This window comes from Vicugna pacos, chromosome 34, assembly GCF_048564905.1.
Source record: "Vicugna pacos chromosome 34, VicPac4, whole genome shotgun sequence".
NCBI lineage: Eukaryota > Metazoa > Chordata > Mammalia > Artiodactyla > Camelidae > Vicugna > Vicugna pacos.
In genome coordinates this window covers 4,627,889-4,651,404 of record NC_133020.1, presented here as the reverse complement: position 1 = coordinate 4,651,404, position 23,516 = coordinate 4,627,889, and the positions used below count along the sequence as shown (strand labels likewise).

General features: G+C 42.4%; 1 long non-coding RNA gene across 1 annotated transcript; it reads right to left on the bottom strand.

The window, feature by feature from the left end:
- Positions 1-296: 296 nt before the first annotated feature.
- Positions 297-18,429, bottom strand: LOC140691311 (uncharacterized). Its single transcript, XR_012066914.1, has 3 exons — positions 18,370-18,429; positions 9,112-9,225; positions 297-343 (listed from the first exon to the last, which is right to left on the bottom strand). It is a non-coding gene; the product is annotated as an uncharacterized lncRNA (long non-coding RNA).
- Between the last annotated feature and the right edge of the window lie 5,087 nt (positions 18,430-23,516).

Genomic DNA, 23,516 nt, shown 5'->3' with positions numbered 1-23,516 from the left:
AGCCGCTACCCTCCGAGTCCCAATTAACACGCGGCTGCCCTCGATCCATGAGGTGGGACCTGAGGGTTTGTTTACCACATAGTTAACAGGCAAACACAACTTAATCACAAGGAAAACAGCTTTTATGAGAATCATCTTGAAGTCCTTCTACGGCCCTAGTAAACCATCCTAGGAAGCCAAAACCTAGAGTTCCCTCCGATTTCGTTACTGTCGGAGGAGAGGCCGGTACGGTCTTGCTTTTTGACCAGGCGAAGCGATGTCTCGCCCCATTCTGAAGGCCTCTCCAGGTGACCACCCTCCAGGATCCTCTGTCCTGGGCTGCACTTTGGGAAGAGAGACAAGGCTGGGGAAAAAAAAAACAAAACACAACGTGTCTTTTAATCAGGGCCCACCGAGCACCAGGCAGTTTTCACACACTCTCTCCCATCCTCATTCCATCACTGTGCGCAGGACAGTGACCTCCTTTCACAGAGAAAACCAAGGCTCTCGAGGTAAGTCACTTCTGCAGATTACCTAGTTTAAGTCCAACACTGGGATCTGAACTCAGGTCAATAGGACTCCAAACCCCATTTCTTTCCACACTGCCTTATTTTCTATTGGAAGATCTGGACTCTGCTTTGGACCCACAGGATGCTAGGCAAATCTCCCAACAGCACAGCATCTATTTCTTTATCAGTAAACTTTTTTTTTTACAGAATCAGATTTGATAATATAAACTTGTAAAGCATTATGCCAACAAACCCTGGAGTATTACATCAAAGAAAGGAGCACGCCAGGGCTGGGCAGTGGCCGTTCTGAGCTATTATTTATTACTGCAAAGCTTGTTGGTTAAAAATGAAGAATGGAGTCACGTGGATGTAGTATAAAGCACAGAAAAATAGTCAATAATGTCATGATAACTTCACTGCTGACAGATGCTACCTGTTCTTATCTTGGTGATCATTTTGTAATGTACAGAAATCATTAAAGCACCATGTTGTATACTTGAACCTAAACACTGTGTGTCCATTATAATTCAATTGAAAAAAAGAGTGGATGTTTTATTTGAAATTCTGATTTTTTAAAATTAGGGAGCATTTCATGAAACGTCGAGAACATGTTTTAAGACGTAGGCTACTTATGAATGGAAAGAACGGCTGTCTTTTGGATGTGTAATCTATTCCATGGGAGCTCAGACTTGAGTGTTCAAAAGAATCAGGTCATGCTGCTGGGGTGGGGAGGGTTTGCAGAATTCTTAGTCTCACCCAGCATCCATTCCTCTCTTTCTCTTTTCAAGTAGGACCTAAATTTTTTTTCACTTAGCCTCTCATTTCTAACTGACCCCATCCTTAGGTCCAAATACAAAGGTAATGTGAAGAGAGGTCTGCTGGGGTTTCTGGGAAAGTTCTTCCGGGAAAGTTGGGATTTTAGCCCAGATTGGAAGAATCCATCATCCCCTAAACTGTGAGATCTGTACCTACTACAGGTGTGCACATAAGTTTAAATCATCTTCCCATGTGGATAATTTTTTCCTCTCCTTTTCATGTATATGAAAAGAATTGTATTAATACTGTTGTTTTTTGACCAGGCGAATTTTTTGACTTAAGCTAATTTTTTTTAACATTGTCAAAACATGAGAGTATGAAGAAGAAGTCATGGTCTAGCAATTTGATTTTCTCATCCTAATGTGGTGGTAACATGCATAACCCCAAAGCTGAATAATTTTACAGAGCTGGGGGAGGGTTTATGTGATTTAGGGTCGAATGGGTGGTACTATTATCACTGCCTGAGTTCTAAAATGATAGAGGGTTAGGAGAGTTGGGGAAGGAGAGAAAAGTCTTTTTTTTTTAATTGAAGTATAGTCATTTTACAATGTTGTGTCAATTTCTGGAGTACAGCATAATGTTTCAGTCACACATCTACATTCATATATTCATTTTCATAGTCTGTTTCATTACAGGTTACTACAAGATAGTGAATGTAGTTCCCTGTGCTATACAGAAGACATTTGTTTCTTTATTTTATATAGAGTAGTTAGTATTTGCAAATCTCGAACTCCCAATTTATTCCTTCCCATCCCTTTTCCCCTGGTAACCATAAGTTTATTTACTGTCTGTTTCTGTTTTGTAGATGGGTTCATTAGTGTCCTCTTTTTTCTTTTTTCTTTTTCTTTTAGATTTCACATATAAGTGATATCATATGGTATTTTTCCTTCTCTTTCTGGCTTACTTCACTTAGAATGACAATCTCCAGGTCCATTCATGTTGCTGCAAATCACATTATTTTATTCTTTTTTATGGCTGAGTAGTACTCCACTGTATAAATATACCACAACTTCTTTATCTAGTCATCTGTTGATGGACATTTAGATTGTTCCCATGTCTTGCCTATTGTATATAGTGCTGCTATGAACATTGGACTGTGTGTATCTTTTCGAATTAGAGTTCCCTTTGGAAATATGCCCAGAAGTGGGATTGCTGGGTCATATGGTAAGTCTGTTTTTAGTTGTTTGAGGAATCTTCATACTGTTTTCCGTAATGGCTGCACCAAATGGCATTCCCACCAACAGTGCAGGAGGGTTCCTTTTAAGGAGAGAAAAGTCTTAATTGGAATCTGATTCAATTTGTTTAGTTGAAGAAGCAAGGAAGGTCTTTTCAGAATGGGGAAAGGAAACAGCTTAAGAAAAATCACAGAGGTGGGAACAAGGAAGGCATTTCTGGAGAAGAGAGTTGACTTTGTTTTGGAAGACTGATTCCGTAGGGCCTTGAATACTGCATTAAGGAATATGGATTTTAATCTCTGACACTGGTGAGCCCTTGAAAGTTTCTAAATCAGGAATTACATGATGAAACTATTGTTTTAGGGAAAATAACTTGAGGATATTGGGAATTAGTAGCCCCCCTAAGTATTTCAGTGCTATGGCTTGTTATTAATTACCTACATACTCATTTCTTTTAGGATTGGGGTAATTTTTTTTCCAGGTCACTTGGGCTTTTGGAGCTGTGCTAATACACGTGGGTGAGTCTACTGCTCAATTTGCTCATTTTAGCTTCTTACTTTCTCTTTTTCTATTCACCTCTGCCTCTGTCCAGCTCTGCAGCACACCCACCTATCACCCCCACACACTCACGCGTATCCCACCCACTCTCTCCTCCTCACCTCCATCCAACAGACTTACTTCTCCCTATTATCATTCACACTCTCACCTTCCTCATTTCCCTGATAAGTTCAGTTCTTTTTTTTTTTTAAGGTCATAAGAAAACCCTGGAATAAATGTACCTTTTTAATCTTTTATTTATTGAAAGCCTGCTGTATGGCAGGTACTGTGGTAGCCTCTGGGGACACCAAGTTAGGCCATGGTACCTGTCCTTCAGTGTCAGTCTAGTGGGGAGGACAAACATCTATGCTATTAAAGCACAATATGATGAGAACTCTAATTAGCAGTATGAGCAAGATGTCCGAATAATTCACTACGCTGATCAAAAGAGGCCAGCTCCTTGCCTGTCAAGTCTTCCAGGAAACCAGGACACAGGAATGTCACCTGGTTTTGGCCAATTGGATGCCTCTCCTCCGGACTTGGGATCTTGATCTAGTGAAGCAGAAAATGAGGGAGGAAGGGGTTCATTCTGGGCAGAATTATAGTGGTAAGAAAGTCAGTGGCAGCATCCTGTGCCCTGGGCTGGTGGTGGCTGCTGGACCACCGTCTCCATGATCAGGCCGGTCCTGTCAGGTCACCTTGGCTGACTCTGGCCACCGCGGCTTTCTTGGTTCCTGTCAGGTTAACTGAGTTGGTTCTCAAGACCCTCTGGCAATTCTGGGAGCAACCGCTTATCCCTTAATACATTTTATTTTTGACTTAAATCAGAGTTGCTGTCTGTTGCTTACAATGAAGCACCCTGGCTAATCATCAAGGAGTGGCCACAACGGGTCAGGGAAATCAGTGCAGGGGAATTTGGGTCTTGTTGGACTAATTGCAGTGAAAACGTAGCAATGTTTAAGAGATGGCAAACTGTAGCTCATGAAATACAATGAAGAAATAACTAAGTCATGGTTTACGTAGTCTGTAACAAGCACTGAAGGCCACTGTCATAGACCAGGATGAAGGGCATGAGAAATCCCACAGCCATAGCGTTAGAGCGCTGCTTCTAGTATCTCTGAACAGCCTCAAGAAAGACAATGTGATGCTCAAGACCTTAAATTATTGGCTTTAATTCAGGGAGTTTCAGGGAATTTCTATGATTGTACTCAAATAATTCAGGCCTAAAATTCAGGGGATTTCTATGATTGTGCTAAAATAATTTCTCATCTCTTTCAGCTGCAGACTACATGGACTTTAATTTGAGCCTTGCCAATTACAACATCAGTCAGATGTGCAACTTTACCAGATCTTTTACTGAATAATAAAGATGTATGTTGGGAAAGAATGGGAACCAGAAAACAGAAAGGAAAATTCAGGGTGTGTGAAATACTCAGGCCTCAAGCAAGTTCCGTTTGCTTGTTGTGATAGATAGAATAATTCCAAAGTGGTCCATATCCTAGTCTCTGGAACATATGAATGTGTTACTTACAGAGCCAAAAAAGATTTTGCAGGTGTGATTAAGGTTAAGGACCTCGAGATGGGGAGATTATCCTGGACTACCGAGGAAGGCCCAATCAAATCACAGGAAACTTTAAAAGTGAAGAGCCTTTCCCAGCTGTGGCCAGAGGGAGATGTGGCCATGGAAGAAAGGTCAAAGGGAGATGCAACATTGCTGATGTTGGAGATGCAGGAAGGGGACCACAAACTAAGGGATGCAGGCAGCCTCTAAGAGCTGAAAAATACAAGGAAATGAATTTTCCCCTAGAGCCACCAGAAGACAGTGCAGCCCTGCCGACACCTTGGTTTTAGTTCAGTGAGACCCACGTCAGTCTTCTATCCTCCAGAACTATAAGGTAATACATCTGTGTTAGTTTAAGCCACTAACGTTTTGCTGATTTGTTACAGTGACAATGGAAAATATAGCACCCGAAGACGTTCCTTCTCCATTTTCGGATAAGGCTGCTCCCTTTGAGATCATATAACTGTTCCATGTCAGGGATTGGTGTGCGGGGAGAAAGCGTTTATCCTTGTATTCCCTTCACCAGCCACTCATTTTCCTTAGACCCAGAAGCAAAGTTAGATCCCAGCCTGGCCAGATATAAACTCACACTTGGAAGGAGAATGTTACACACCAATAAAATAAGATTAAAAAATTATCTCTGCAAAAATCTGTAGAATATGCATGGGCATGGATTCTCAAGGTGCTAAACTAAGGAGAGAAAAGTATAATTTTAAGTTAACTTAAAGTTTTTGAGATGGTGCAACTCTGAGAGAGTTAAAATTCAACTGGCCAGCTTGAACAGCTGGGTAAATTTTTGTTAATTACTCACTTGGGTGACTTAAACTCAGACTGGACAATATCCTATTTTGGATAAAATGGAGACGTCATAAATTCCTTGGAATAATATAGTGGAAGGAATCCTAAGATAGGGAAGGCTGGAGTGGGTTTATCACGCACAAGTGATCTCTTACAAGACAGTGCAGAAGGTGCTTTCTTCGCCAAGGTCTTAGTAAACACATCATTGTATTTACTTTGAAAGGTGCTTTAGTGAATGTTTTCTATAGGCCAGGAATGCTGATGGGAGATTCGACATTTAAAATGAGCTCCTTGGGGTGGGAGGAGGGTATACCTCAGTGACAGAGCACATGCTTAGCATGCACGAGGTCCTGGGTTCAATCCCTAGTATCTCCATTAAAAAATAAATAAATACAGACGACTATGTACAGAATAGATAAACAAGGTCCTACTGTCTAGCACAGGGAGCTATATTCAATAGCTTGTAGTAATCTTTAGTGAAAAGGAATATGAAAAAAAATATGTATTATGGAATCATTATGCTGTACACCAGAAACTAATACATTGTAAATCAAAAAATAAAAATAAATTAAAAAAATGAACTCCTGGGTTTCACTGAGAATGAGAGGAGCTCAGGATGGCAGAGGCCAAGTAAAAGCACTTACCACTGTGAACAGGGTCCCCAGGATATTCCCCAGGATGGCTAACGATCCTGTGGTCCCCAGGCCTGAGACTGACAGGCTGCCCACAAGGATTCTGTTTGATTTGTACAACAGAAAAAACAAAACAAAACAACAAAAAAGCTCCCTTTGTTCCTGCCTGCCTTCTAAATCCGGGTTCTCTGGCCTATCCAGAGATTCAGTGAGTACCTCAATATTCTCTGAGTCAATTAGTTTGCTTCTTAAATCATCTAGAGTTGGTTTATGTTACGTGTATTTAAGAACCTTGCCTTGGAGGACCATGAAGAAAGAAGACAGAGCTGGAGAGATAGATTAGAATCAGATTGTCAGGAGCTTTGTGGGATTATTAAAAAGTTTGGACTTTGTCCTGAAGGCAAAGAAAGCTTACTGGAAGATTTTACAGAGAGATAAATGTAATCGGATGAGGGTTTTAAAATTGTCTTCCTGCTAGACCGAAGAGAGGGAGAAAACAAAGGCAGGGGTTGGGGGAGCAGTTAGGAGGATGTTGTAATAATTCAGGTGACAACTGATGACAATACGGAAAAATGACAGTTGTGGAGGAGCTGAAGAGAGTAGCATGGATTCAAAGATACTTGAAAGGCTGTCCAGGGGTTGGTGACTGGGTAGAAAACAAGAGAGTGAAGACTGAAGATGACTTCAAAGTTTGTAACTTGATTGAACAGAGGGATAGTGGTGCCTTGGACTGAGTTAGAAGGACAGGAAAGAAAGATGGGTTTGGGGGAGAAGAGAATTTAAGGCATATTGAATTTGAGATCCTCTTCCCCAGGTGGAGATGCCCCTTAAGCAGCAAGAAACCTGGGATGAGGATTTAGCGGAGAAGTACAGCCTGCAGGAGCAGGCGTGGGAGCCATTGTAGGAGTGCTAGTTGAAGCCAGGTAAGTAGAGGAGGTTCTCGAGGAGCACAGAAAAGTCGGAACTTTTCAATGAATTTGAAGATCCTGAATTGATAAGTCGACTTCTTAGTTACGACTTTGTACATGCCCACAGGGTCTCATCATGACTTTCGTGGCAACCCTAGTTGCCTCAGGATGCCTGGCCACCCCCTGCCCCCACCCCATCTCCCCAGCACTCACTATTCCAGCTCACACCACCTGCCAGCATCCCTGACTCTGCCTCCCAGCCCATGACAGGGCAGGTCAGAAGCAGCAGGGAGTTAATGCCTCTGAGAGCAGCCCTCAGCCGTGAAGGATGAGCACTGGAACAGAACCATCCCAGATTCCTCACACCTCCCATGGAATGACTTGGAGGCGTATTCCAGCCCATGTCCCAGAGTTACCCAGTGGGGCTGACCCTCCGCTGCCCACACTAGTAAACTGCCTGATTATACACAAACTATTGACTTTGGGCCCGTCCCTGGCTTCTTCCCAGTCCCCACGGCTACTTCTTGGGATCACCTCCCAAATAAACTGCTTGCACTCGCGTCCCCGTCTCAGGATCTGCTTCTGGGGGAATCCAGAGTCAGACAGGCTTTCTGTTCTTCCTGGTCTCCCGAGCGTGAGCCATTTGAAATGTGTAAGCTGCTTCTCTCCTTTCTCACCTGCTGCCCATATTTTCTGCCTTATCCTCCGCCGTCGTCCCTCAGTTCTGCCCATCTCTCCTTTCCTGAAACAGACATGGAAGTATACATGAACCTCCTCGACCCTGAAGACACAAAGGGATAATAGACACCTGGAGAGAAAGTCCCTCATCTATTCTAGGAAACAGGTGCAATGATAATCATATTTTGTATTTACTAAATCCTTTCCTTCCAAGAGTTCAAAGTGTTCCTTGTGGATCCCCTGTGGGCGGGAGGAGGACTGGCTTCTAGCACAGCTGTAAATCACGTGAAGTGTAAATTCTATGAAACTGGGCTTGAGAGATCGTTCTAGGTCCCCTTCAAGTGGCTCTCTCTCTGCTGCCTTCCTCGCTGGCACCTGGGCCCCTTCCTGCTGCCCCGTTTCTGTTTTTGCTGCACCTCATTTCTGGCCATGGTGACTTGCTCTTAGCCACCTTTCAACGGGTCTTGGCTGACAGGGGCGATTATGACTATTATTAATACGGTGTTATTTTCCCCCCAAACGTTTTCATTTTAACAGGACACATTTACAAACTGAAAAGCTAAAGCAATTGAGTAGCAGGATCATAGGCAAGTAAGAACTTTTGGTCAAGCACAGTATGAGTCCATTTAATAATCTGCATGATCTCAAACTGATTGCTGGGCAACTTTTAAGAGGGAAAAGCATGGCTTCATGGAGCTCCAGTCATTTCTGTTTCAGGGACTCTTTTTAAAAGAAGGAAACAATGATGAGATTCCACGTGAAAGGTGCATTTGATTACCCAGAGTGTGCTTTCGGTTAAGTTTTTTTTTTTTCGTTTTTCATTTATATTAGGTAGCACTGTTACGATTTGACCGCACATATACAATGTATTGCACGTAAATACGTATACACAATATACTGCCCATATTTTTAAAAAGTTATGAATATGTACTGTTCATTGTTTTTAAGAATGTTAAGAGCTTCAGCTGTTTTAACTTGCATAGTTATCAAAGGAATAAAGCCAACCACAAAATAAGAATGAATTCAAAAAGATACATACATCCTGCTATTAACAGCAACATTATTTACAATTGCCAAGATATGGAAGCATCCTAAGTGTGCATCAGTAGTTGAATAGATAATGAAGATGCTGCATGTATACGTGATGGAATACAACTCACCCGTAAGAAAGAATGATATTTTGCCATTTGCAGCCCTTCATTCACTTTGTTTTCCACTTCAAAAACCAGAATTTTATAACTGGCACGAACATTTCCATTACATCAAAAACAACAAAATACCTAGAAATAAACTAAACCAAGGAGGTGACCTTTACTCTGAGAACTATAAAACATTAATGAAGGAAACTGAAGATGATACAAAGAAATGGGAAGATATCTTGTGCTCTTGGATTAGAAGATTCAACATTATCAAAATGGGTGAAGTGTTATCGAGTGTTTGCTGTGTGCAGGGCACTCACTGAGGCAGAGGGCGGAGAAGGCACAGGTGTGAACGCTTTTCCTGTCTTACTGGTCTTACCTTCTCTTTGTCTCGGGGTTGAAGGATGAAGACTTCTGCTCTCAAAATGGGCTCCAGGACCAGCCTGCAGAAGAGGGGTGGGAACTTCAGCTCTGATCAGAATCCAGAACATCTCTGCAAGTTCAAGAAAATACCCATTTGGAGGGTTTTAAAAGCATCTCCTTTTCCCTAAGCCCCATGCTCAGGAAGAAAGCAGAGCATGAAAAACCACTTCCTTCCACAACTTATTTTCAAAAAATAATGAGGGTGAGAGGGTAGAGCATTCTTCCCCAAAGTGTCTCCCTTAAAAAACGTGCTCCGCTGGGGAAAGACGTTGATTGAAAAACAGCACAAATGTATTGTTTTCCTCTCCCCCCTCAAATATGAAACATCAGCTCCAGGAAGAGGAAATATTATGCCAGCAACTTAGCAATACAAACATCCAACTTCAAACCCAGGAGGAATTTCCCTGACGAGGGAAGGAGAGCTCCCCCTTTGCTGGGTATAGGCTGGCCTTCCTGCTAGAGACAATTGTCAAACGCTGCTGCCTCTCATGACTATGGCCCGAATGCTTTGTGAGTCCAATGCCCCAGAATGCACTGAGCAGAAAGTCTACCTTCCAAGTGTTTCCTCTTCTTATTTTTTTTTTTTAATGGAGGGACCTGGGATTGAACCCAGGACCTTGTGCATGCTGAGCACTGCACTCTACCACTGAGCTATACCTTCCCCCCAGGTGTGTATATGAAGGCTGGAGAAGCAGCCCCTCTGTGTTGGGGCTTTCTATATACCTCCAGGCCTTCCCTGACCAAATCGATTCAAACTCCATGAAAAAAAAATTATATATATATAATTTTTCCCCCCAGTGACCATAACAACTCTTTCCATAAAGAGGTCCAGATGTTTAATTTTTCCAAAAGAAATTTTAACAAAAACAGAATAAAAGTAACTGAGGAAGGATCATTTTTCCATTGACTTCTTAACCCAAATGGGACTGGTTACGCCAGTCAAAACCACAGATTCACCTCCCCCGGGGGACTCCCCTTTTCGTCGTCCCTGGTTTCGGCCTGGGCACAGGTGCCTTCCCAGAATGCCTCTGGTCAGGCCCCTGCAGACACTGTATTTAATTTCAAGAAGCTGTTTTTTTTTTTTTCAAAAGCCAGCTGCGGACAGTGTAGGTTGTCGTACTTTGTCTCCAAAACCCTGGGCCTAATAATGAGTAGAAGATGGTTTCATCAGCTTGAGCTGCATTTTCCTAAGTCTGTTAGGAAATCCCCTCCTTCAGTAGTTGGCAAAGACCTGTGCAGCTTCAGAAAGAACGGGGTTTTCTTAAGGCATCGACCCATACGTATCTCCTGTGAGCAAGCAGCGGGGTCTTTGGGGAGGTGACAAGGAACAGGGGCAAGTGACCAGAGCGGGAAGCAGTCACTTGAAAAAGCACCAACCCAGCCATAAAGTCAGGCTTCAGAGTTTTTATTTCTCGTCCCAACGGTTTTGATGTCTGGGCTTAGAAAGGGTTGCTCCTTCTAAAGTTTCTAAACCTTCTTATGGTTGTTGTTAAGATCAGTGTCTCTGGGTAGTTGTTAAGATCGATGTCTGTGAAGATTGCAGGCCTCTCTGGGAGCAGCAGGGTACCTGGACACCTACCTGGACATCATAAAAATAAGAGATGCCTGTGGGTGTCCCATAGCTTGTTTGGTTAATGCAATGGCTCATAACTGAAATGCCAGTTGAACCACCAGTTTGTTCTGCTGGTGCTTGGTTTATACATAAACATGAGTGGGAAGGGACCAACATTTCTTTTTTTTTTAAAGCACAAATTTTATTTTTATTACCGCTGCTTTGTTTTTTGTTTCAAAGGGATGGCACGGACTCAGGGTACAACAGCTGTACACAGCCCAGCTGGAAGGTCCCGGAGTTTGAACTTCTACTTCTTAAAGAGGGGTTATGTGTTGAACATTCAAGTGCTGGTAACCATTCTGTTTTATTTGCCCTACGGCTTCTCTTCTTGGAGGGCAGAATCCAAGACCACCTCCAGCTCAGACAGATGGAAAGGGTTGGGGCAGAGCAACCAGCAAAGGCGGTTTAGACCAAGACATCTCATGAGGGGTTGGGTTCCTACCCTCCAGGCCCTTCTCACTTGCTGTCATTTTTCAAGGGCACATTGAAGCTCTGTCTTTGTGCCTCTCCTGTCCTCTCCGTAGTCCATAGCTTACATCCCCGAGGAATCGGCTTAATATACTGTGTCCATCAGAGGTGAAAACAGAGCCAACTGGGCCTATAACTCAGACAACACAGACACTCAGCAAGTACTAACTGACTTACATGTTGGATCACAAAATGATCTGAATGATGAATGGGTCCTCCCAGTGGGTGAAAAAAACCCTCAATCTCTGTGTTGTTTCCCAAGGCCATTCGATGTTTCTTAAAAGATCAGACACACAGGCCTAACCCTGATCAAAGTCTAATCTCCAAAGTAGACCTGGAGCAAGATGGGTTGGGGGGAGCATTAAATTCTCTTTCTTGTTCTGTGTTCACTTAAAATTTTTTTTTAATTGTAAGTACCCTTTCATCAAATTAAAATCCTGAGTGTAGTGACAGCAGTGATTCAGTGACAAAACATGGTTTATGAGGATAAATTTGAACCCAGGTGCAATAATTTAGTAACATTTTAGGTGATTAATTTTTCCAAACGATCTCATCGCTCCTCCTAGACAAGAGGGAATCAAGGTCTCTGTGGTCCAGGATGGGTCCCTATGGAAGATTCTGGCTGAGCCAGGAATACTTCTTGACCATAGGTTGTATGTAGGGAGTCAAAGGGGTTAATCCAAGTTGCAGCATCTTAGACAGGAGACAAAGCCAAGGCTGACTTTCCGAATGAGTTGTCCATTTGAAGGGCCTGGAAAGTCAGGGGAAAATCTATGCACACACTAATAATGAGACGAAAACCAGCGAGATGAGGCTGGGATGAAAGTCCAAAGCAGAGAATAAGTGGCAAAGTTGAGAAATAGCTTGACTGGTGAGAAGGTAATGGCAGCAGCTTTTTATGGTTTTAGTGTGTGTGTGTGTGTGTGTGTGTGTGTGTATGTGGTTTGGGGTGTGGCCCGGGAGAGAGCTATTAAATACCCTAACTTGGTGTGAACGCTTCTTAAATTTGTTTCTAGGAAAAACAGATCGGAAAATCAATTAACTAAGAATTATGGGAAAGTGAAACCAGTGGGCAGGATTGAAAGAACAAGGAAAGTAAAAGAATACGTTTGGAAGGTGGCTCATCTCATTGGAAAAAGAATGTCTCATGGGGGAGGGTATAGCTCAGTGGTAGAGCACATGCTTAGCATGCACAAGGTCCTGGGTTCAATCCCCAGTACCTCCATTAATAAATAAAAATAAATAAATCTAATTACCCCCCAAAGTTAAAAAATAAAAATAAATATAATAAAATAAAAAGAACATCTCAGAGCACGCAAGTGATTTTGGAGGCGTACAATCAAGCTTCCAGAAGAAGTGATTTCTATTCTCCCACCAGTGTGGATGGGTGGAAGGTGTAATCCTGGATTATCTGGAAGGAGTGGCAGTATTAACAGCCAGAAGGTAAACTATTCAATCATTGTCCTAGAGCGGAAAGACTTCCATTTTTACTTTATTTTGTTTTGTTCTGTTTTTTTTAATAAAGCTTTTCTTCTAAATAACTAAGTAGGAACTCTACTCAAGATACTAGCTACACCAGGTGTAGACCTAAATGCCACTTGATCTAACTTAACGCGACTGATGATGCCTTGAAAGCAGGGTCCAGGAATGTGTTGTTTCATGGTTGCTGTTATGAGAAATTTTTATATTTCATAGTGTTTTATTCTTCTACATAACAGCTTATTAATTTCAAATTATCCTATTCACCAGTACTTTTTTGAATCTAATTCTCTGCCTCAAAAATACATATTTTACCCTAGTCTATTTCCATATATATTTAAATAAATTTGAATGATGATCTATTTATTTTTTCTGGTTAGAAAAGAAACATACAAGCTCATTTCAAAAAATAATGCAAAGGTGTATAAATGTGAAAGTTTCCACTAATCACTGCCATCCCAGATAACAGTCGTTACAATTTAGATCAGTGAATTTGCCCAGAGCACCTGCTATGTGTCAGGCTCTGGGCCAAGGCGGGATCAAGCAATGACCTGGACACAGCTGCTGCCCTCAAGAGGCCACCACTCAACTAGTTTTTAACTAGGGCTTCATACTGGAGTCACTGAGAGTCTGTTTAAAAAGGCAATTGGCTCTGTCTCCCTAGAACTGCTGATAAGAATCCTTGCTGAGCAAACCAAGTTAAGAATTACTCAGCTCTGGAGTGCTGAGAGCCATTCAGTAAGAGATCTCCTTTCCTTTCTTATCAAATTTTACTTACACGAGTGGTTTCCAGTACTCTGGAAAATTTGCAACCCTTACACTTGAGGCTGTTAAAAAGATTCAGAGTGACATTATTTTGCCTGTGCGAATGGGAAGGAGTCAAAAATCGTTAACATTGTGATTCCAGTGAGGTGGTAGTGTCTCCGTGTCTCATTGCTGACGTATGGGACAGTGATCAGCAGGAGTGTGAGGTATAGGAAGTAAGGTTTGTACAGATTGTACCTCTATACACATTAAAGTGCTTAATAATAATTTTATGAATATTTAACCAATTCATTGAGTTATATAATGAACTCCAATATGTTTAACAACTAAATTATTCATCTTTATTGAGGAGCATTTATTCATTTTTTTGATGCCTGTTGAATAGTGTACTTTTACAGTCCTTATGGGTAATCAACTACATATAGTATTACAGAACAATTTGGAACATTCTGTGATCCTGCTTTGGATTCTCATTCATTCGTTTATTCACTCATTCGACATAACATTCTTTTGCACGCATCATATCCATCCATCCAGGTGCCACCCTAGATGCTGAACACATGGGAGCATCGAAGACAGACATGGTCCCAGAACTTACAGTCTAGCAGCCGACAGACAATTAAACAAGGCCTAGTGGCAAAGGACTATGCAAGGTCAAGGTACTGGGAGAACACTTAGCTGGAGTCCCTGAGTGGTCTAGGGTGGTGGGCAGAGAACGTCCATGAGGGGATGGCTTTTGAGTGGTGATCTGAAGGGCACAGGACATGGAGGATGGGCTTCAGGGGACAGAATTGTTCCACTCAGAGAGGAAACAGCCTGTTTGAGGGCCCAGAGGCCAGAGCAGCTAGATGTATGTGTGGACAGATCCTCAGAAGGACTGGAGCACAGAGTGTGGAGAGGTCGAGGGGCCTCATCCTCGAATGCTGACTGGGTGGTGGTCAGAGATGTTCACTTTTATCTGAAAGGAGCTAGGAAGCTATTGCAGAGTTTTTCAACAGTAGTGTGACTCATTCATATTTATGTTTTTGAAAGATCTTTGACTGCAGGGTAGAGAATGAGTTAGAGAAGAGCCAAACAGGACACAGGAGACCAGTTAGAAGGGCCGCTGTGGTAATTTGGAGGAGAGATGCTCATAGCCCACACAGCCGTCGGCCAGCTCCAGCCTCTGGGCCCCACCCGCCCATCTGCTTGTGTATTTCTGTGGCTTCGTTTGCACAACAACAGTGGAATTGAGTAGCTGTGGCAGAGACAGTCTGGCTCACAAAGTCTCAAATGTTTATTATCTGGCCCTTGGTAGAAAGAGTTTGACCACCCCTGGATGACCCAAAGAGGGTGACAGCATGGGGGGGCCAGAGAAATGAGAACTGTTTGGCAGGTACACTCAGCAGAAGGGGATGACTGATTGGGTGTGGCTTGCACAGCTGGGTGGATGGGAGCGCCACTTTCTGTGGTTGGTGCTGTGGAATTGGGGCGGTGTGTCCGTGTGTTCGTCTGTGTGTGCCCATGCTTGTGTATGCGTGCGTGTGGTGGGGGTGTGGCGCAGGCAGCTCCAGCTCGGTGAGGCAAGTTAGATTCACAATGCACTTTGGCTGAAAGATGGCTTTAGTGAGCTCTGGCGTGTGACTGTTATGGAGCCAAACACATGGAGTTTCAGAAAAGATAAGGCTTATATTTGTTTTCCATATTTATGACGTAAGGTGCATCCAGGGAAGAGGGCTTTAATTCACTCTGTATGAGCTTGTCTGAATATCCAATCTGTCTAGCGTACTTCCTATTTGATCCCAGAGGTCTCGTTAGGGGAACAGGACATTTAAGGGAAACCAAAGCTCTGTTCCTCTATCTCCTTCTCTGAAACCAACCGAGAGACGGTTTCCTGTACTGGGAAGAATCTCGCTCTCCAACTTGGTGATTTATGATTCTCTTAGTTGCATCTGTTTATTTTGCTTGCAGCCAATTCATGTTGGTTTTCAAGAAATATAAGTGCAGCAAAAGAGGAAACATTGGAAAGACAGAGGAAGGAAGACTTTGGGGTCCAGTAAGGGTGAGAAGAATTTAGGAAAAACAGAAGTGCATCTGGATCTGAGGTGGGGGCGGTTAGGGGGGAGGCTGCTCAAAATACAAAGACCAGAAAGGGAAAGAAATAAGAGGAGAGGGGAGTGGATGGATTCGTTGGGCAAAATCTTGTTGACCCGGGGCCTGAATCCAGTCCAAATTGACCCCTGATCTCATCCAAGTACTGTCCAGCCCCTTTACAGTTTGTAAGATGTGATGTAACCGCAGGCCAAAGTGGCGTGGCTGGAGGCCATGGACCTGGGGAAGCATCTTGCCAGTGGGGTGATGTGGGAAGACTGAGTGCCAAGCTGGCCAGACGCTGGTGTCTAACGCTATGTAATGAAGGTTAAGTGACAGGCGGATATCCACTTAACTGCTGATTCCATCTCTCCACACCCTGTTATCATCCTTCGGTCGCTTTGTAGAAGGCAGATTTTTGCCAGCAAATATGTTTTAGGTTACTTGAGTGTCTTGGTTCTCAGTCATTAAACGACTTCCTTTTTCCCCTCAAGGGTTGAGGTCAAGGTGAAAGCTGGAGGTGGTGCCCTTCCGGAGCTGTCCATGGAATCACCCCCCTGAGATTTCAGATGGCCTGGGGGGGAAACTGCCAAAGGGGGAATTGACTCTGAAGACAAGGAGGCGGTTTCCACACAGGGAGCCCTCTGAAACCCAGTGGCTTTTGTGGATGTTGTGCGTGTGCGGGGAGGTGGGGGGCGGCCACATTTCAGAGGCACTGGGCTCCAATGGTTTATCTGTGTGATCACTTGTCTCTGCTTGTGGGTACTGCTGGTGTTGCACTTGTTCCAATCAGCTTGGCTTCTGTGTTTCTGTTTGTGGGAGCTCCAAAAATCCTCAACATCTGGGGTTAGAGATTAGAGAGTTCCAAGAAATACAGGAAGCAATTGGTAACAAAGAGGCTAAACATTAGAGATAAGACCCTTCTCATGAAACCCTCATTCGTTTAGAAATAAGAAGCTCTCTTTCCAAAAAACAAAACAGAAAACCCCCGCTTGGTGTTACTTATTCCTTTTTTTTTTTTTTGGCAGTTTTAGGGTATACTACCAGAAAAACACAGTCAAGATTAGAGAGGAATCTGGAACCTGAGAGCCAGGAGGAGGCATATGTATGTAGTCTTTTCGCAACTGCAAATAATTGTGGGCTTCTGTCCTGCAAGAAGAAATGGAAATGGCCTGAACCGATGGTGGTTTCTCCCGAGGGTCTGCAGCCTTACTTGCCATCACAGTGAAAAACAGCCCCCATTTCAGAAAGGAGAGTGCCAGGGTTTCTTCAAGTGAAGGCAAGTGACTGAGAGTCTTTTCTAATTAATAAAGAAGCTTCACTTACCAGGATGTTGAGCACCACCTGGCACCCTTTATTCTTCCTTTGCCCTTCCATCTGCTCCACTGTCTCCTCTTTCTTCTTTCCCCAAATGTGTACTGAGTTTCTATCATGAGTCCAACCTGGCTAGATACCGGGAATACAGCTATGAATCCGGCAGACACGCCTTTAAGGAACTCACTACTTATATTTCTGAGAACTTTTTCTTCTGTTCTGAATCCTTGAAAAGGCCCTCTATACAAAGTCTCCTAAATCGATGACTAGTTCTTGGAATAGTCATCTTCTTTTCTGTGCAGAGTGTATCCAAAATAAATGTAACCCAAAACAATAACCGCCATAGTAATGTTGATACTTTTCATAATATGCAAATTTCAGCTCTATGGAACGTTCACTTCAACTGCGAGCTGCTTTCATGGCAAATCAAAAAACGAAATTTTTACTTGGTAGTATACCCTAAAACACCTTCCTTTTCATCGGACATGCTTTGAGTAGTTTCCAAAATCTTTGGAGGGCTGTCCAAGGAGTTTCGTGTGCGAGTTTGCCTTTCAGGGGTTCCAGCAGAGAGGGCTGTTGCCCCCAGGGGAAGCCTTCCAAGAAGAGTCCTCCATCTTGGAGAAAGGAAAGCATAATTTTTGGGCGACACCCTGTCTATTTTAAATCATTGGAGAGGGGAAAAAATATTTGTCTCCAAGACTGTAATTTTCCAGATGACGCCATATTGTTGCACGATTGCCATACCATGAGAAAGAGCATTCTTGTGGTTTCCGTACTGGAAATCCTGTAGGAATGCTATTTCTGGCATCTTTTCATAATGAAGCCAGGCGAGTATGGGGAAGAGACGGGCCAACCAGATACAGTCTGTGGTCTCTCGGCATCTTAGAAAAGTCCCTTGGCCATGGCGTTTTTTTACAGGATTTCTCAGTCTATGAGGTGTTGAGTGGGATGGATGGTGAGAAGTAGGGGGTGGAAATACTAGTTCAGGTCAAATCCCAAAGCAGTGGTCTGGTCAGACATCTGGACTTTCATGTGATTATTCTCTCATAAAAGTAATTTTGAACCTCCAATTTTGTCTTTTTAGTACTGGGGATACATACTTCTTTTCAAAATTAGGGACCACAACTAAGTATGCATTCTAATAAAAATAAAAGTGACTAGATGGGTAGATGGATAGTCCATGGCCATTTTTCAGATGGAGTTTGGTGCCTGTGAAAACTACTTTCTGAATCTGAGCTGCAATGTTGTGTTTAAGGTTAAAAAATTATACAGAACTCTTTTTTTTTAATATGAAAATTATCACGATTTTTAAAACTCTGGCAACATTTGGCCCAGGTAACATTTTTTCTCTTTCACTTAGAAAGTTACCTTCCCATACCACGTTGGAATAGCAGCGTCCAGAAATACTTCCAAATTGTCCTTCTCCTTGAAGGTGAAAATGCCAATAAGGAAACACAAAAGCCTTAAAACTCCGTGTAACACCTACGTGTATAAATTATTATTTACCTGAGTATGTAGATTATTTTGACAGCACTACTAGAATTAGAAGACATTTCCTGGGCACACCTGACATCAGAGTGTGGAACTCAATTGTTCTACCCAATAATTGAATTGCAAATACATTGGCTGTGGGTGGGTTGGGGAGATAATACGCTTGGCCCCATCGGGAGGGTGTGGAGAGACCATATGGTTTCGCTGGCGGTTGTTGGGAGCAGTGTTGACAGGCTTGGGAGAGAGCCGAGGTCCGAGTTTCCTGTGCCAGGAGGGAAGGAGGGAGTCTTGAGAGGCCCAAGGCTCTGGACGGTCTGAGTTTAATGCCTAGTTAAACTATTCAAGAAAACAACCTTTAAATGGAAAAATCCCTCTCTTCCACTAGGGAGGGTGGTCTCTGTCTTTTAGGCTGATCCTTGCAAATAAGAAAACTCTCAATTGCTTTTATTAGTACAATTAATGTAACTGAGGAATTTTAAGTGGTAGACGAGGAGATCCTCTGTTGAATCATAACTTTTATTAGGTCCTTGGAAGAGAGGGTGTGTACAGCTAGAGCTGGGTTGTCATCTGGAAAACATGGACTTTCAAGACAGAGGTGGAACATATTTCTGAAATTTCTCTACCAACAGAGAGAAAGACCGTAAATGAAGAAGTAAGGGTGTTTGGGAAGTTGGGGAGATGGAGCTTGGGGCTGTCCTTTCCAGTTTTCATTCGTAAGTCATTAAAGTAACAACGGTTTTTGAGAAATGACCAGTGGCTGTGTGTGTGAGAGGTTGGAGCTGCCAGTCAACTTGCTCCCCGAGGCCCTGGGCGAGGCTGCTGCTCTGCTACATGCCTCCTGGGGAAGAGTCTGTCAGCGGCTGAGTTTCCTTCAGGAAGAAAGTGTCCCTTAGGGTGTCCCTAAGTACATTAGAAGCCTGCCCTTTGGTGATGCCGTTGGTACCGAACCAAACTTGGGTCCGCTTGCCCGCATGCAGTAAAGCCAATCTACTGACCCGGGTTGTGAAGGAGGAAAGTGCAGCGTTTATTGCAGGGCGCCAGGCAAGGAGTTCAGGGCAGCTGGTGCTCAAGACACCTGAACTCCCCGGTGATGGGTCTCAGCAAAGCATTTTTAAAGGCCAGGTGATGGAGGGGGAGTCCTGGGATATGTGATCAGCTCATGCACAATTCTGACTGGCTGATGGTGAGGTAACGGGTGATGTCACAGGGGTTAATGTTATCAGTCCTTAGGCACCAATGTATTGGGGGGCTACATGCTCAGGGTCATTAAGTAGTTAATTTCTTCCATTTGGTGGTGGTTTTAGCATCTGTAGGACAACCCAGGAAATCTGCACCAGATACTGTTCTCTGGGGACTTCAGAGAGGAGCGAAAGCATAGGATGAGGGAGACAGGTCTGCCCTGGGAAGGCCCCATAGGGTCCTGCTCGGTTATGCTGTGATGCTGTGGCCTGGCTCCTGGCATGTCAGAGCCAGTGGAAGAAGAGGGAGCCCTAAGGGGATGTGCATGGGAAAATTTTGGTCTCCTCATCGGCCCGTCAGGGTCACACACCATGGTCCTTTTGCTCTGTGGGCTACTGAAGATAATTTGCTCCATTCTATTTTCACTGTGTCACTTCCGCTGCCGGGAGTGCTTTTTCTGTGGTTCTCATAAACCTGGGAAGACAGATTCTCACAGAAACCTGAGAGAAAGGCAGCGAGGAAAGAGGGAGAGGTTACTGTGTTCAGAATCCTGGTCAGATTCCTCCGAGCCTCTGCCTGGTTTCCTTTCGGGTTGGCCTGTTTCCTCTCATATCCTGGACAACATAATTATTTGCGTGGCTAGTCAAGAAGCAATGGCAGCCTTCAACAAAAGTACCATTTCAATTAAAATCGCAGAAAGAACTGAGAGGCTAACACAATTATGTCATCTTTTGCCAGCTGGGGGAGCACAGGGTGCTATCTGGGCCAGCTGGCCATCCAGAGAGTTTTCAAGAATTAACAAGAAGAGTTAGTGAGGGGATCTGTGGTCACACAGGAATTTGCTACGTATCTTGTGGGCTTTTCTGGAACTTGATTTGTTTCAGGGGAAAAAGCGAGACTGGATTAATGCCACTTGCGGAATCTTGATACCTTGATCTCAGCTACATCTCCAGGCCTGAATTTAAACCTATGTCGGATTGGAAGGCGCTTCTGATGACAGCTTGACCAAAATATTATGAAATAATGGAAGAAAAGGTACAACATAATGATAGAGAATTAGCCTCTGAATTTCTGGTTTGCCCCTCAATATGGAAAAACTAAACACAATAGTTAATGATCTTTGTGTAGCTTGTGGGAGCAAAATTGTGAATGTGTTTTCACTCCCTGCAACACTTGATGCAAAGATTTAAAAAGTTATCTTCAGAAAACGGCTACAACTGTATGGATTACAGGCAGTCTTTGATTCCTAGAAGTATTGATGTGGTCTTGGAGTGTATACCATTTTCTTAAAACTGTTAACAACTTTCCAGGAAAGAGTCATCTCTTTCTGGGAAGGCCTTGTGCTGCATAATGTGGGTTTTGACAAGAGTAGATCAATCTGTTAAGATTTAATAATGTTTGCTCATTTCATAAGTCAGGGCAAACAAAAAAAGGCAAACTATGCAGCGTTTTCACTGTAATAAATTATGAGAGTTAAAAGCAGTCCCCCTTTTTACCTATCCACTGATCTTTCTCTGTCTGGGGCTGATACACTTGTTTCCAACAATTTGATCCATTTTCTTAATTAAATTTAAAAAACAAGAAAAAACACTTAAAAGTTCATCTTCCTCATGTGACCTTTCACAAGCTGAAGAATATGCAAAGATTTAATTACAATGGACTGTAATCAAGCCCTCTTTCTGTTACGGTGTAATTAAGTACCTGTCAACTGTGGGCAACCCTTAATTTTCCTTGAGTGAAAGCAGTTGATGAACTTAAAAACGAATCCTACCCTTAAGGCTTGCTTTATGAAAGCCTATAATTAGCAATAGAGTTTCATCCAAACTTAAAAGGTTTTTTTTTTTTCTTCTTTTTCTGGAAACATTTTTACTTTGACAAAAGCTGTAAAATTTTGTTGTTAGCATTGGGCAAAGCATCACCAAGATTTTTCCTTTTTTTGGTGATGGGAGGAGGCAACTGGATTTATTTATTTGGCAGGGGAGATGCTGGGGATTGAGCCCAGGGCCTCATGCGTGCGAAGCATGCACTCTACCACTGAGCTATACCCCTTACCTCCAAAGTATCATCAATTTTAAACCAGTACCAAAAAGCAGGCATGTGCAGAGCTGTGACTGCCGGGATGGGAGGGCTGTGCATCACTGGCATGCTTTGCTGCTCAAAGTGTGGTCCAGGGACCGGCAGCATCGTCCTCACCTGGGAGCTCGTTAGGACAGCAGAACAGGTCCAGCCCCAGACCTGCTGAATCAGCAAATTGTTAAGAATCCTAGATGCCTCGGATGCATATTCATGCTCAAGATACACTGGTTTATAATGCTGACTGGTTTGTTGTGGAAAAGGTGAACTTTAAAGTAAATAAGTTGACTGTTCCTAGGGGAAGAAAAATTTGTAAGTTAAAGGGCATTCAGTTTTATACGTTGAATCTTAACAATCTAGGGGGCTAGTGTTGCCAAAAGAATTATTTGCAGCTTGCTTTTACCTCCAGGAGGTCCCTTAAGAAATGGCTTTGCCTTAGATTCTGGAATATATTTTGTTTCCAGAGCTGCGCAAGGAGTGAACCCTCTGGTCGACAAGGTAGATCTGGCTCTTGGTTATTTTTCTCACAGTAAATGTAGTTTCCATGCAAGAGTGTCTAACTGAAAGTAGTTGCTCAGTAAGTTTTTTTTTAATGAATTATTGAATATATTCAGGTCACAGCTAGTCCTGTAAAACAAAATGTGCATAAGACACTCTGTCTTGGTTCTCTTTCTCTTCCATGTGGAAATCCAGTTTTCCCAGTACAATTTGTTGAAAAGACTGTATTTCCCCATTGAACAGTCTCTGTACCCTTGTCAAAAATCACTTGACTGTATATGTGAGGGTTAATTTTTGAGCTCTCTATTCTATTCCATTGGTCTATAGATCTAGTTGCAGGCCAGTACCATACTGTTTTGATTACTATAGCTTTGGAGTAAGTTTTAAAATCAGGAATTGTGAGACCTCTAACTTTGTTCTTTTTCAAAATTGTTTTGGCTATTTGGGGTCCCTTGAGATTCCATACGAATTTTAGAGTGGACTTTTACATTTCTTCCAAAAAATCATTGGAATTTTGATAGGTCAATAATATTTTTTGAATGCATACATGAATAAATGAATGAAGAATGAATTTTAAAAGCTAGCTTATGACTATCGTTATGGAAAACATGTTTATAAAAATCTTTAACAACGATGTCCTAAAATGGGAGATTTCTCCATGAAAGAGATACACTTTTCTCTACAAGTAAAATTTTATTTGGATTTACTCATTTATCTTCCTATTTCTATTTTTCAAAAGGATTTGATATAAGTCACAATTAAAAGAATGATAAAGGAATAAAAGTCAAGCAATTAAAATGGTAGTAAAAAACGGCCAAGACATGGAAACAACCTAAATGCTCATCGACAAATGATTGAATAAAGAACTTGTGGAGATGTGTGTATATATATATATATATATGTATATATATATATATATATATATATATATATATGTATACACACACACATATATATATATATATGAATATTACTCAGTCATAAAAAAGAATGAAATAATGCCATATGAAGCAACATGAATGGATGTGGAGATTGTCATACTAAGTGAAGTAAGCCAGAAAAAGAAAGAAAAATACTATATGAAATCACTTTTAAGTGGAATCTAAAACAAAAGACAAACTAACTTATTTACAAAACAGAAACAGACTACAGACATAGAAAACAAACTTATGGTTACCAGAGCGTAAAGGGATGGGAAGGGATAAACCAGGAGTTTAGGATTTGCAGATACTAACTACTATATATAAGATAGATAAACAACAAGGTCCTGCTGTGTAGCACAGGGAACTATGAGAGCTTATAATGAAAAAGAATAGGAAAAGAAATATACATATATGTGTAACTAAATCACAGTGCTGTACACCAGAAACTAACACAACATTGTAAATGGACTGTACTTAAAAAGGTGGTAG